The sequence below is a fragment of the Galeopterus variegatus genome, unplaced genomic scaffold, assembly GCF_000696425.1.
Source record: "Galeopterus variegatus unplaced genomic scaffold, G_variegatus-3.0.2 Scaffold2940, whole genome shotgun sequence".
In the NCBI taxonomy this organism is placed as follows: domain Eukaryota; kingdom Metazoa; phylum Chordata; class Mammalia; order Dermoptera; family Cynocephalidae; genus Galeopterus; species Galeopterus variegatus.
Genome location: NW_007729051.1, coordinates 74,089 through 85,500, shown reverse-complemented (window position 1 = coordinate 85,500; position 11,412 = coordinate 74,089).

The window sequence follows — 11,412 nt, the reverse complement described above, 5'->3', positions numbered from 1 at the left end:
CCGAGGGTTCAGATCCCATGTGGAGACCGGTTCCCGCTCACTGGCTGAGCGCGGGGTGGGCACAACTCCGAGGGTTGCGATCCCGTTACTGGTCAGTAAAAAAATACAAAAAGGAAAAAAAAAAATGCCATGATTGGGGCAGGCCAAAGAGAAAAGATCAGATGAAGGAACAATTTGTCCTTGAAAAGATGAGAAGTTTCGCAGTTTTGCAAGGGGTAGCTGGGTGGAGCTTGGAGTATATACTGTCTTGCAAGTGAGACACCATGGGTGAAGAGAATAATACAATTTTGCTGCATGACACCAAGTCACTCTGAGGCTCTGGGGCTCAAGTCCAATGGAAATAGAGGAAAGGGACTGACTACTGTTCTTGTTTCCTCCTTCATTGAGAAGTCAAAGCAATTACAAGAAAACATCCACCTGGTTCCATTATAGTATCTCTGCACCTACCCCACTTGTGCCCACATACTCCACCTTCTCTCCTGTTGCCACAGGTAAATTGCCTGTGTTCCCAGGTCAGGTTGATTTCTCTCCTGTGCACTAGGTTAGCACCTTTCAGACTATCAAGTTACCTGGAAGCTTGAGACCCAGATTCCCAGGTTCCAACTGGAGAAAGTCTGACTTAGGGGTAGTGTAGAGCAAAATAATTTGCATTTCTTATGCTCTTCCAGGCGATGCTGATGCTGCCATTCTTGGCCCACCCTTTGAGTAGACGGCCCTTGATCCCATCCCTCTAACCCTCTCAGACAAAGCATTGGATTCTTTCATCTCTTTCCAATATCAATAAATTTTTCCTCTTTAATATATCGCTCCTAGAAGCATCCAAATACCATGTTATATTGCCTATTTAAAATACAGACAAATAAAACTCTTTTGATTCTACTTTCTCTCCTATTCCCCTATTTCTCACCTTCCTTTTACAGCAAACCTTCCTGAAGGAGTTGTCTGGATTCACCATCTTCAGTTTCTCTCTTCTTAATCAGGTTTCTGTCCATACCTCACTCCACCAGCACTGCTTTTATCACACTTACATTTTTTCATTTGCCAATGACTCCCACATTGCTAAATCTAACAGTTCTCAGTCCTCAACTTTCTTGATCTATGAGCAGCCTTCACCAGTTTTTCTTTCTCCTCTTTGAAATAATTTCTTCACTTGGCTTCCAGGATTCCACACTCACCCAGTTTTCCCCCATTGTTCTGCCCCCTTTGTCAGTTTCTTTTGCTTATTCTTCTTAATCTATAGGCTGATGTCTCCCAAATTGATAAGATCTCTCTTATCAATTCAGACCTGCATATCTGATTATGTACTTGACATCTCCACTTCAATGTTTAATAGACATCTTAAATTGAACATGTTAAAAAAATGAGTTTCTGACATGGCTTCCTCAGTGCCCAGTGAATAAAATAAACCAAACCAAAACAACCTCCCTCCAAAAACAAACACACACACACACACACACACACACACACACACAGAGCGCAATATCCTCCCCCCCCCCCCCCCNAAACAAACACACACACACACACACACACACACACACACACAGAGAGCAATATCCTCCCCCCACCCCCCCATTGCTCAGGCCAGAAAGTTTCGTTCCAACCTTGACTTTTTTCCCTCCCCACACCTCTTCTCAATTCCATCATCAAGGTTTCTAGTTTTTACTTTGATGTATATCCAGCGTTCAACTATTTCGCACCATCCTCAGTGCCACCATGCTGATCAAAGCCAGCATCATCTCTTCTCTGGATCATTACAAAAGCTACCAATTACTGACCTTCTATCCCTTCAGTCTATTTGTAATCCCCCAACCAGAATGATCCTGTTAAAATATAAATCAGATTACACTATTCCTCTGTGGTAAAAGTCAAAATATTTGGCTTGAACTGTAAAGTTCTGGCCTCCTCTTATCTCTCTGATCTCATATACTCCCACTTTGTTCACTCCACTTGATCCACTCTGGCTTCCTGACTGTTCCTCTGAGATGCAACGTGATAATTCACTTCAGGGCCTTTGCACTTGCTCTTCTCGGATGAAACTCCAGTCTCCCGAATGTCTTATCAACTCCTTTTTGTTTTTATTCAAGATCCTCTCCTCATAAGGTCTTTGCTGACCACACCACCTAAAATTTCTACTCTTCATGTCTGATTGCTTCCTATTGTTTTTTGCTGCTTTACTTTTTTCTCCTCAGAACAAGTTAGCATGCTATATATTTTATTTATTCACTCTGCTTATTATCTGTTTTCTTCACTAGAAATAAAGGCCCATGAAGGCAGGTATGTTGCCTGTTTTGTTCACTGGGGTGTTCTCAATGCCTAGGAGACTGCCTAGTACATAGTAGGTTCTCAATAAAAATTTATTAAATGACTGACTGAACAAACAAATTTTACTATTGAGTTGCTGGCCTGTTATTAAATTACAAAAGAGACCACTTTCAGTGTGAATTTAGGATAGAGTGTATTCCGTATACAAGCCAGTGCAATATATTCAAGTATTGCATTTTGCATATGTGTTTCTGTGTGTGCACAATGGATACCTATGTGGATAGCAGGTAGTGTTAAATATTGAAACCTTATGCTTCTAATTACAATCTTTTTCCCTTCCAGTTTTCAAATTTAAAATGCAAGCACTTTTTATTTAAGCCAAGAAGTACTGGCTCCAACCAGTACTGTTGTTTTCTCTTGATAAGCCTCAAGGGTTACTGGAACCTTAAATAAATATGAAAGCAGTTTTCTCTTCCTCTTGCCTTTGTCTAATCAAGTTTGTCTATAATAGTGTAGGGAAAGAGGAAGAGACTGCAGGCTATGGAAAGGATGTGTTTAAAAAAAAATTCACTCTCTATGTGTATATCAAACATGATACAATTTGAAATACGATATTTTTTTTAAAAAAGACAAGATAGACAAAAAGTGAATTAGAGAAGATAGAAAGAAATCTGCGTATCCATTCGTCCAACTCCCCTTCAACTTGGTCTTTGGCAATTAGAGTGCACTTGTAGCTCTGCCATTCTAGCCTTGAGGTTTTAGTGGTTTTAAAGGTGCTCACTGATGAAAGAATGAATTTAGAGGGCAAAGCATTAGCAAAGTTCTTTAGGGGAGGGGTTTCTGTCTTCTCATCTTTGCCTTCACGTGTGAAGCTGACTGATGCTCCATAAGCCCTGGGGATCCTCTGCTGGCAGCTGCTGCTGCTACTTCAAAGGAGAAAATGTGGTTGTGTGGGGGAGGAATATACTGAGGGGAAACGTGTTGTGATTTTTTTCCCCTGACTTTCTACTCGAAATTGAAGAAGCTGGGAAATATAAATCCAGGGTTAGGCTAGAAGAAAGGGGGATGCAGGTGGTGTAATAAGGAGACCCTCGGCTCAGTCACTGCCTGGCTCCGAGTCCCAGTTTCTTCAACTGGAAATGAAGATATTAAACTGAATTTCCTCTATAGACCCTTCCATAATAGCTCAGCTGGTTAGAATGTAGTGCTCATAACACCAAGATCTGGAGTTCGAGCCCCGTAATGGCTACTGGCCCGCAAAAACAACAACAACAACAACAACAACAACAATTCACATACGTCTCACCATAAAATAGTGCCACACTTAAGAGCTCAGTCTCAACTCCTGCATCTCTCCTGCATCTCTCCCTGTTCTGGCACCACCAGACTACTGGCTGTGTGACCTCCCGGAGCCACAATTTCTCATGTGTATATTGGGGATAATAAGAGAACCTAACTCTTTTGGTATTTGTGAGGATAAGATAGACTGTTACATATAAAGCTATTCTCGCAGGGCCTGGCACATGACAAGCTCTCAATCAATGTTTGCCATCATTATTCCAGGGTAAAAGATGTTTTTGTATCTTTTCCCCATCTTCATGAAAGAAAGAATAGGAACAGAAATTGTTAGAGATAAAGAAGTGAGGATCATCAAACTTTGGGGTAAATTACCAATAAACAGGCGCATCTTTTAGAATTTTAAAAATGCACATTATTGGGTCGAGCCCGTGGCGCTCCCGAGTGCAGCAGCGCTCCCGCCGCGGGTTCGGATCCTATATGGGGATGACCGGTGCGCTCACAGAGCCCGTGGCGCTCCCGAGTGCAGCAGCACTCCCGCCGCAGGTTCGGATCCTATATGGGGATGACCGGTGCGCTCACAGCGCTCACTGGCTGAGCGCGGTGTGGCCGGTCTCAAAAAGGACAAAAAAATAAAATAAATAAAATAAAATAAAAATGCACATTATTCATCTTTCTAACCTGATTTGATCATAAGGACTGACCACTAACAGTATCGTAGAAAGTATAAAACATGCCCATCCCACAGGCCTTCCTTAAGAAGCTTCCTATTTAAGCCTGTCTTGAGGGATTGTTCTAAGAACTTTACATGCATGAGCTCATTTAATCCTCACACAAACCCTATGAGGCAGGTGTTGCTATCATAACCAGTTTATACATTAAACAAACTGAGGCACTGAGAGGTTAAATATCTTATCTAAGGTCACAGCTAGCAAACGGCAAGGTCAGTCCATGAACTCCCGTGATCACATTGTAGGGGGTAAGCTTTTAGTTATCATGCTATCTTATTCTCTCTCGCACACGCACATGTATGCACACTCACACTCATACAATAACAGTATCACAACGGAAATTAATTACAAATTTTTAAATAATTGAAATTATTTGAGTGAAGCATTACAGTTTAGTCACTGCATGCTCTCAGGAGATGAATGCTTAAAGCTGAGCATAAACATTAAAAGTAACATGTCTTCACTTATTGAGCTTATCTTTGAGTGTGACAGAGTAAAACTCTCATCAGGGAGACTCTGACTCTTTGGTATGGGTTTGGTCCCTCTCCATTTTCATTGGAATCTATTTTCAGATTTTTCTAATTCACCCAACTCACCAGGGCAGGCTGAAGTGTTAAATTATTGCCAAAAGCTTTTCTGAAATAAATTGTTTCGGAAGAGAAATCTCAAAGAGAATGTGAAATTGTCTGGTGATCAGAAAGCAGACTGTTTCAGTGGTAGCCTGAAAGAAAAAAATTGGATCTTCAAATATGTAATTTTCTGAAAAGTTGTAAGTTGTTTCAAAAAGCGTATCTCCCTTGTGGAATTCGAAATGTATGTTTAGCAGGTACCAGAAATCTAGGGGTAGTAAATAACCCCAAACATCAAAGTATGAAAGAAGATTACATTTGAAGCCTTTTTTCAACAAATTTATGTAAATAGCAGGAGATCTGTAGAGCTGGTTTTTTTGTAGTCACAGAAACAATCGAGGCCAGTCATTAAAACAACCACCACATGGATGAAACTGTGCAAACTCATTAACTCGTTAAGTTGCCCGTTTTTGTTTTAATAAAATTGAAACTATTACCTTTATATAAATGGTTTGGGGAGGATATAAGTAACTTGACTTAAAAACAACTCTGTGAATACTCATCTAAAACGGGCTCAATGACATAAAAGTCTGAACTTAACAATGGATAAGGAAAGGAAAATGTGTTGATAAAAGTTGCCTTCTGTTATTAAAATTAAATAGTTGATTTTTCCTAATTTTTTTTCTTCACTCCACATTTTCCAGACTCACTTTGTATTATTTTCTGTTGTCAGAAAAACATAAACAGATGTATGTTATTACTTTCTCATTGACCTTTAAAGATACTGATCTATTAAACATTTATTAAGTGCTTTCTTTGGGCTAGGAACTGTAGTATATTGTAAATTACAAGACTAACATGATACAGCCTCCTCTTTTGAGTAAAAGAGGGATGTAGCAAAATACAATCCAAGAATGTAACAGAATACAAGTGATTATGTATTCATTAGAGACAAAATAGCTCCTATTTTGTAAGTACAGGGATACAGTGGAGGAGTAAAGGAAGGGTGAATTATTAGTTTGTGGTAAAATGCCAGGAAATACTTCAATGGAAAAGATAATGCATGAGCTAGTTTTAAAAGTTCAGCTCTTAATTTCCAACTCACTTAGAAAAACTGACAGTGCAGTTTACTATGGGCCCTAAAATGAGATAAAAGGTTAAGTAATAAAGAATTATATTCAATGCTCCCAATAGCAGAGATTTATTTACATCAGCCCTTCCTTTGTCAATATACATTTTCGCCCTAGTACTTTACATTTGGACCTCTCTTTCCATTAATAAAATAAAATTGTGATATTTACCTAGACCATCATGTAGGGCTACTGAGTTTAAAAAACTGTGAAATGGAAATGATCATTGTTATGAAAACAGTTTTTTTCCTTGAGAAGGAAGGGAGACAAATAGAAATATTAGAGCTCTCAAATGATTTCATATTACCAAGAAAATAGCTTCAAAATTACATGCAAATGTCAACAAGGAGCAGTTTCAATTCTAGCATTTATGCAGGATGAGTCATAAAGTACAGTGCTGAAACTTCAGTTCTAGTATAGAAGCTTCTTGTCAGGTCTTTGCAAAAGGTTAACTTGAGGAGTGTTGAGATGTTTGCCATTATTAAAAGTGGACTCTCTCTCTCCTCTCTCTCTCTCTCTCTCTCTCTCTCTCACTCACTCTTTTCCCTCTTCTTCCTTTCTTTCACTTCCTTCACTTTTTCTTCAACTCTTTTTTCCATCCTCATTCCTTTTCTTTTCACTCTCTCTCTTCCTCTTTCTTTCTTTCTCTCTTCTTCTCTCTCACTTCCTTCAAAATTGTTTGAGTCCTTTCTAGTGTCCTGCGCTGAAATAAGATTTGAGTATGGTTTGCAACAGCTCCCCCAGTGATTCTATCTTTAATCATTACCCGTGCTGTATGGCTGCAATTTAAACACAAATAATTCTAATATTTTGCACTGCATATTTGGAAGTTCTGTTTTACCTCTCCAGTCATTCAACCTTGCTTAAAACAAACAAACAAACAAACAAACCAAAGTTCCCTTTTCTCAACATTTAAACATGCGTGCTTCGGCTATAATCTACCTCTCACTGAAATTCATAAGGTTTTTAAGAAGTTGTTGAATTTAAAACTGGGAACAGCTGATAACTGCTATTCAATAATAGTGATGTGCCTTTCATGTGAACCTCATTAATAGTTTTTTTTTTTTTTCTTTCAGGAGTCAGGAGTAGTTAATGTGTCAGTAGTAAAAAATTGTCCGTGATGTGCCTTTCATGTGAACCTCATTAATAGTTTTTTTTTTTTTTTTTCTTTCAGGAGTCAGGAGTAGTTAATGTGTCAGTAGTAAAAAATTGTCCTCTCTTTTTTGCCTTCCAATAATACATTTATTAATATTTATCAAAATATACATATAAATTAGTCGATAGTTTTCTTCAAAAATTACAATTAGAATTATTTGAGAAGCAAGGTTTGTTTCATGGTGAATCATTTATCCATTCAAAAGAGATTTATTGATCATCCTTTGTATGCTAGACACTAAATGCTAGAGATCAGAGATTAAAAAAATTCACTCTCATTCAATACCTCACATTCTAGTGGGGTACCTCCAGGAACAAGGAAGAAATATACCTCTAAAAGGACACAAAGAGTTCTGGTCAAGATGGCGAAATAGAAGGTCCCCAGCATCACTCTCTCCCACAAATCAACCAATTTACAACTATAAAAATGTAACATCAGCCAAACTGGGGCTGCTGAAGCTCAGGGGAAGAGGAGGAGAGACCTACTGAGTTCATGAGGGCAGTAGAAACTACGATGAGAGACAGAAAAAACTGCTCTGAGCGTTTAGGCCCGTGGCCAATTTAAGGCTGGAGCACATGGAACAGGAGCCAGCAGAAGCTGCAGCTGTGCCCTTCAGATGGAATTACTTGGAGGCGGCAGGGGAGAACAGGGCCTTGGTGGCCCCCAGGAGAGCAAGACCACTAACAGGGTTCCCGTGGACCCACACAGGAGTGAGGAGCCAGAACAGCTGAAAAAGGGGAGCCATTCAGAGGCCAGTGAGTTATCTCAAGGGACTGGTGCAGGGCCTGTACCATGGGAGGTGTTTGCAGCATGGGCGGTGGGGGAGACATGCCCACCAGGGGAACACTGGGACACAGCAAGGACTGCCCATCTGCCCCTCAATCAGCACAGAACTACTCAGAGGAGACTTGTCAGGAATATAGAATTGCATGGGGTGCAGTTTGATGAAAAATCTCAAGCCCAGATCAGAGTTTCTACACAACCCAGGTTCACCAGGTCTCTGGAGAGGTAGAAGTACCTTGAAGGTCAATCATTAAACCCTGAGCTGCATGAAAAGCCTTCCCTAGGGAAACAGCAGCAAAGCAGCAATTTAGCTCAACCACACAGCTCAAGTACTGGTTCCCACAAGAAGTTCCCCTGTTTTAGAGGTAAGCAAAGGACAAAATAATTAGTTCCAGCCCAGGCACAGCACCAGCACCTTGGGGCCTGCCAGGGGACATGAGGTATGGAGCCAGGGGCCGGACCCCACTCCCACATCCAGGCACGCTGTGCCAGTGCCTCAGGACCTGAGGCATGGCTGTGAGGACTGTACACTCCCCACAACCAGGCACACTGCCAGCACCAAAGAGCATGCCAAAAACATCACTTCCATGTGGGTGGCCCACCACGGCCACCTCAATAGTCATGGCTGCCGTGAAAGTGGCTAGACACCACAACCATGATGCAGATGGTCTGCCAGCCACTGGAGTACATTGACACAAGGAAAGTCACCAGCAGAGACAAAGAAAAGAAGAGGATGTCTGTCTCCACAAAGCCCATTTCAGAGTGACAGAAGAAGCATCTGCTCTATGATAATATTGGGGGACCTGATCACATCTCTCAGCATTGGACAGATCATCCAGGCAACTAATCAATAGAGTAACCATTACTCTTTCAGAAGGAGAGAAGAAATCTAGGATAATTAGAAGGGGGATGGGGGAGAGAGGGGGGATGGGGAGAGATTGGACAAGGGGCATAAAGAATAATTATGATTTGTAAGAATATATATGCTAGTAATATTGATTTGATCAACATATCTCAATGTTGAACCCCCAAAATGTGTATAATTAATTTTGATTCAATAATTTTTTTTTAAAAAAAGTACACAAAAATATAATGCATGGTGTATACAAAGTGCAATGGTTCATAAACAGGTTAGCAATGAATTCTGTTTGGGTGGGAACAAGGAGGCTTCAGAGGAATAGTGGGAAGACCCAGTAAAATTTCCCAAGAAGATTAGGAAAACGGGCCATCCAGAACTGGTGACAACATGTGCTATGAGAACTCACTACTGAGGTGTGAGGGATCCCGTGTTATCTGGGAGATCCAAGTGACTTGAAGTGGAGGCAGTGGTGAGTATTGACGGGATGAGGGGAGGAAGGACATGGGGTTGAAGAGGTAGCAGGAGCCAAAAAGAGCTCGTACCTCTGCAAGGAGAAGATTAGACTGTGCTACAACTATGTCTTTGAGGAACTGCAGGGAGGGGAATGATAGCAGACTAGTCTGCTCCTTAGAGAAAGATCATCTGCAAAAGATTCAGTGAATATTGGGGGGTGAGTGTGGAGTGAGAATGGCAGCTGGGGGAGCAGTTAGGGGATTATGTTCGTGCCCAGGGAGGAATTAAGAGAAAGACAGAGCTAGGATAATACATGGGCTAGCCGTGTTCCACAGGACTTTGTGAATGATTAGATGTGGGGACAAGAGAGAGAAAGAAGAGACGTGTCCTCTAGGTTTCTCGAAATATAATAGTGCAGAAAAGTGTTTGGGAATTGTCCAGAATAGTGTTTCTTAAACATTAAAGTGCATATGAATCCCTTGTGGATCTTATGGAAATGTAGACTTTGGTTCAGAAGTTGGGGTTAGTGCCTGAGATGCTTAATTAACAAGCTACCAGGTGATGTGAAAGTTGTGATCAACACATCACATGTTGAGTAGGAGAGGCCATGGAAGCCAACTCAGAGAGGGTGGAACCACGTGAAGTGGTCCTGTGTGCCAACAACATGGAGGAGGCAAAACTGAAGTCGGGGAGGTGAAGGCCAGCTCTGCCAGAGATGTGAGAGTGAGGATTGCACACACACACACACAAGCATGCACACACACACACACAGACACACAAACACGCATGCACGCACACACACACAGACACGTGCGCACACACACACACACAGACACGCACATGCATGCACGCGTGCACACACACACACAAATACGCATGCACGCACACACACACACAGACCCACACACATTCCTCTTACCAAGAAAGGGGTTTGGAAATTCTTATCATCCACTGATAATTGTTAGCAGAAAACAGACACTTAAAATTAATCCATTTTTAATGGGTACCTAAATTTCATAGAAGTGCAAAAAAGCTGTCATTGAAATGTTATCTAAAAAAAAAAAAAGATGACCATGAAAATAAAATAAGTTAACTTACAATTGTGAGGATATATTTGCAACTATGTGTTAAATCAGAATAAATAAAGAATAGATAAGTACTAATGTGTATGTATGCGTGTATGTGATTTTCAAAAAATCTTATCACTTGGTCTCACAGCACAATCATAAAGAAATTTGTTTTTGCAAAATTCTTCAAGGACTTCCTTAATTTTTTCGGTCCACTTTTATTCCTTTGATATTCAAATCATTGTCTTTTGAAGAGCCAATCTCATAATTTCTCTCTTTAGTTGTTAAAGGATATAAATCAGCCAGCTACTTTTTAGTAATTTCTTTTCATTTGATCAGACCGGTTCTCTCACACTTCCATCAATTTTATGAAATCTTGTATCTTTTACATGATATTGTTTGACCTTTATTATACTTGCACTGAATAACATTAGGTAGATACAATATCCAAAAATCAGTGGCTCAAGATAGATTCTACCACTAAACAGTGAGGGATATTTTAGTGGGATTTAGAGATGATTCATTAAATAAGTAGCCATATAATTAGTGGATATTTTTGAGTTTTGATAGCTTCTGCTGCCTTACACAGCTTCATAATGATAGGACTTGGGTAACACATACTTGGATAACTCTACCTTACGGTTGGTTAGAAGTTTAGACAGAATAGACTCCAATTTTGGGATACAGGTGGGAAAAAAGAGAGAAGAATGATGCTTTCATATAATTCACTCTTTTTAGGGAAGGATTTTATTAACAATATGTAGAAGGGTTAGTGAATTGTGTTCTCAGCAGCTATGGATATTTGAAATGAATGAATCTGATTTGTTTATTCTATCTGTCAGGAAGAGGATGATCAGGAAATATCTGGAGTATCGGTGCTGCCTAGAGGTTACCAGTGTTAGAGTTTCAGTAAAGGCTCTAGGAATTCAGAAAGCCCCATGAACATATTGCATCTGCAAAATGTGCAGGCAAAGGGAAAGCCTGAAAAGTTGCTGATTGGCAATTGAATAAAGACAACACCAAATCCTTGTGACACTAGGTCAGGAGGTCAGTATATCTGGTGCTAGTCTTGAGTCTCCATTTCAAGTTAGCAGCATGGTATGCCT